This window comes from Ailuropoda melanoleuca, chromosome 10, assembly GCF_002007445.2.
Source record: "Ailuropoda melanoleuca isolate Jingjing chromosome 10, ASM200744v2, whole genome shotgun sequence".
NCBI classification, from domain to species: domain Eukaryota; kingdom Metazoa; phylum Chordata; class Mammalia; order Carnivora; family Ursidae; genus Ailuropoda; species Ailuropoda melanoleuca.
Genome location: NC_048227.1, coordinates 69,307,800 through 69,311,564, shown reverse-complemented (window position 1 = coordinate 69,311,564; position 3,765 = coordinate 69,307,800). Strand labels below are relative to the sequence as shown.

The 3,765-nt window shown below is 39.0% G+C and overlaps 1 pseudogene; it reads right to left on the bottom strand.

The window, feature by feature from the left end:
- Positions 1 to 966: 966 nt before the first annotated feature.
- Positions 967 to 1,509, bottom strand: LOC105239119 (annotated as a pseudogene).
- Positions 1,510 to 3,765: the final 2,256 nt, after the last annotated feature.

Sequence of the window (3,765 nt, the reverse complement as noted above, 5' to 3'; positions counted from 1 at the left end):
GCTCACCTCACTGAGGAAAGATAAACTCCATCAAGGCAGGGATTATAATCCACTTGGTTCTCTGATGTATCCCCATATGTCCCCATAAGTGCTAGACACTTAGATATATCCCCATATGTCCCCATAAGTGCTGGACACTTAGAAGGTACTTTATGTTGCTTAATGTCTTTTATTGCCTTTGCGTTCTCATCAAAATCAAGATCTTCTGAGGACACAGGATTTTCAGAGATGCCTACAAGTTTGATGTATTTCCCCAAATAGCATGATGGGAGCAGTTACCTAAGCATCTTTCTGAACCTTTTATTTCATCTGCATACAAATAAAAAGGTTATTAAGTTACTTTAAATTTTCCCTTAAAAAAACAGTACACACATCCGTATCTGGATTCTGGGAAAATACTGGTGAAGGAGAAACTAAGAGGTCCTGGTTTTCTCTACTTAAAAATTAGGAAATGTTGAATAGAGTGGAAGTTCTACGTGAGTTAATCACAAAATTAAATTTGTACCTTAGATTATATTTCTACTTAATCTTCTTTCCCATAATCTTTCTATGATTGTTTTTATATATTTATAAATAGTCCATATCTCATATATTATGAAACTGTGAATTTGTAATTTTGTTAGATTAAAAACCTCTGGGAGAAAATTTGGGGGTATGATTGTTGTGATTTATATAAAGTAATTCTGTATGTGACCCTATTCCACTAAAGAAAAAGCATTCCTCATATAGTCACCTTGTTTATTTTTATTTTATTTGTTGTTGTTGTTTAGTTTTTATTTCACACTCCTATACTTAACTCTGCAATCCAGCTAGACTTGGAGGGGGCAAGGAAAATATGGAACCCATAGAACTGTAGAGAAAGCACAAAGATTATAGGATATTTGGAGCAGATGAGGATGAAGGGCTGCTCTCCTGAACTACAGAAGGAAGGGTCTGGTAGTTAAGGTAAAACACAAGTCAAGTTTATTAGATTTGTCCACAGTCAACAATGGTGATTTTCTTGCTGGTCTTGCCATTCCTGGACGCAAAGCACTCTATCGCTTCCACAGTATCCATGCCCTCTTTCACCTGGCTGAAGACCATAGGCTTGCCATGCAACTACTCAGTCTTGGAGTGCCGATGAAAAACTGGGAACCATTTCTGTTGGGTCCAGCAGTTGCCATGGACAACATGGCAGGCCCCCGTGCTTCAGGATGAAATTCTCATCATCAAACTTCTCCCCATAGGTGAACTTGCACTGGGGAGTGCCATTATGGAGTGTGAAGTCACCACCCTAGCACAGAAATCCTGTAATAGTCCTATGAAAGCAGGAACCTTTATAACCAAATCCTTCCTCCCAGTGCTCAGAGCATGAAAGTTCTCTGCCGTCTTTGGAACTTTGTCAGCAAACGGTTCGAAGGAGACCCGGTCTGAGGGCTAGCTGTCCACAGCAACGTCTAAGAACACGGTGGGGTTGCCTGTGGTTGGGCAGTGTGGGCAACTCCAGGGTGACAGTGTCTGCAAGGCCATAATCCCCTTTTTTAATTTTACTCCTTTACCTGACATTTATTAGGTATCTGTTAGTTAGGATTCCAGTGTTTAGTCAGTCTGACGTTTACTGGTTTTGACCATTCTGGGGATTTTTTTGTTGTTGTTAATTATTAGATATAACCTCAATGTTCTTAAAACAGTATAATTATTATTTTGGGACAAGACTTATGTAGAAGCAAAGCAACTTATTGCAAAATGTAAGCTGTAACTTATACTGCTACCAATATTTCTATGGTCCATCTCCACAGCAAATGAGGTCTTTCACTGTTCCAAGTGAGCTTTCATTGGTGGGAGTAAGCAATCACACTTTTAGACAGAGCCTTGCTGTTCTGACAAGACACTCTTCAGTATCAGGTTTTCCTAAATCTTTTAATTCAGTTTGTCTTAATTAAGTCATTTTGCAATCTGACCGTGGAGGACTGAATCCCATTAATCAGACTGAATCTCATTAGTAGCTCCTTATTTTACTTATTTTCTGTGTAATTAATTGACTTCATTTCTTAAGTACCATTTTAGACTAACAGAAAAATCGAGCAGGTAGTATGAAGAGTCAAAACTACCCACCTTCTACCTGGCACACTCCAGGCACAGAGCTTTCCCTATTGACATCTTGCATTAGTGTGGTACATTTGTTACATTAGTGAGCCAATCTTGACACATATTTAACTAAAATCTACAGGGTTTTTTGTTGTTATTCTTACAGATTTTACCACTTACGTTCAGTTTGTTGCAGCTCTTCATATTGTACACTAGCCATGATGGTAGATGCTGAGAATAAAGTGGTGTTAAAACAGCTCTCTTGGGCCCTTAGAGTCAAGCAGAAGAGGTGGAGATTCCTGGGTAAACACAAGGAGAGCCAGCACATATTCAGATCCAGGCCCAGTTCTAAGCACTGAATGCTAACTCATTTAATCGTCAGACCACGCCTGCTTTATAGGTGCTTTTGTTATCATCATTTTTTTTATTAGGAAACTGAGGCACAAAGAGGTTAAGCACCTTGACCAGAGTCCCAAAACTAGAAAGAGACTGAGCTGTGACTGGAGCCCAGGCATCTAGAATGCATGCTGTCAATCTCTTCCCAAAGCTGCCTTACGGAGTAACAAGGTCTACAGATGAAAAACACCAGCTTGGATGAGAATACAAGCTACAGTCATTGTACATTCTATTTAACTCATATTTTATGACTTTATTTGTACCAACATAGGAATCACTTTTAGAGCAATGTACTTAGTACCCTCAAAAAACATCTAAATGCACAGCATTGTTTTTGGAAAACTGGGTATTTGAATTGGTCAATGTTTATTTCTATTTTTTATTGTCGCTTGACTCTGTTGCTTTTAACCTCCAACTAAAGGAGTCAATATTCAGAGAAAAGCCAACCTTAGATGTATACTCATGACTCAAGAGTCAGTGAGAGACTCAGAGATTTGAGTGTGATGTGGTTCTGACCACTTCCACAGTTCACACTCTATTTAAGCACAAGTGACAGAGGATGCCTAAAAGCATACCTACAGCCTTCAGTCATTTTCCTTGATGCTGCCACGGTGCCCCTACTCAGCGTGTGGCTGAAGTAGCCCTTTCATTTGGTGCGACCTAAGTCACAAAGAATCTTTCTTTATCAGTGTCACCATGCAAAAGACAAGTACAATGGATACGTTTATCTGTGATATCTCCAAAGCAATTTCTCCATTTTGTAAGCTTTTATGCTATCCTATCAATTTTTTTTCCCAAGGAAAGTGGTAGAAGCCCCTTTACTTAAGCCATTAAAATCCTGATAGACAAAACAATTTAAATCGCATTGTGAAGAATGAGCAAAATGTTTTAACTGTTCCTGTCTCTTTCAACAAACTGCTGGGCTAGAAAATCATTTGGGGAAACCAGTGGAACAGGATTCACCCTGACCAATTCTAGAATAAGGTTGTGGTATATTCTTAGACACATCAGCCCACAAAAGTACTTTCCTACATTAGTTAAGTTAATGTGCATATTTATTTCCTCACCACAGCTGTAACTCAGAAGAAAACGTATGAGCATCTAAAAACCACAGAATTGCACTGCCTTAGTCCTAAGGGGGAAATACATAGCCATCCAAGCCTCACTCAAAAGAATAGAAAAATCTAAAATGCAGTTTCTATATTCTCACCTCAAGAAACTGGAACAGCAACAGAGGGACAGGCCTAACCCACTGACAAGGAAGGAGTTGACCAAGATTAGAGCAGAAATCAATGAATTAGA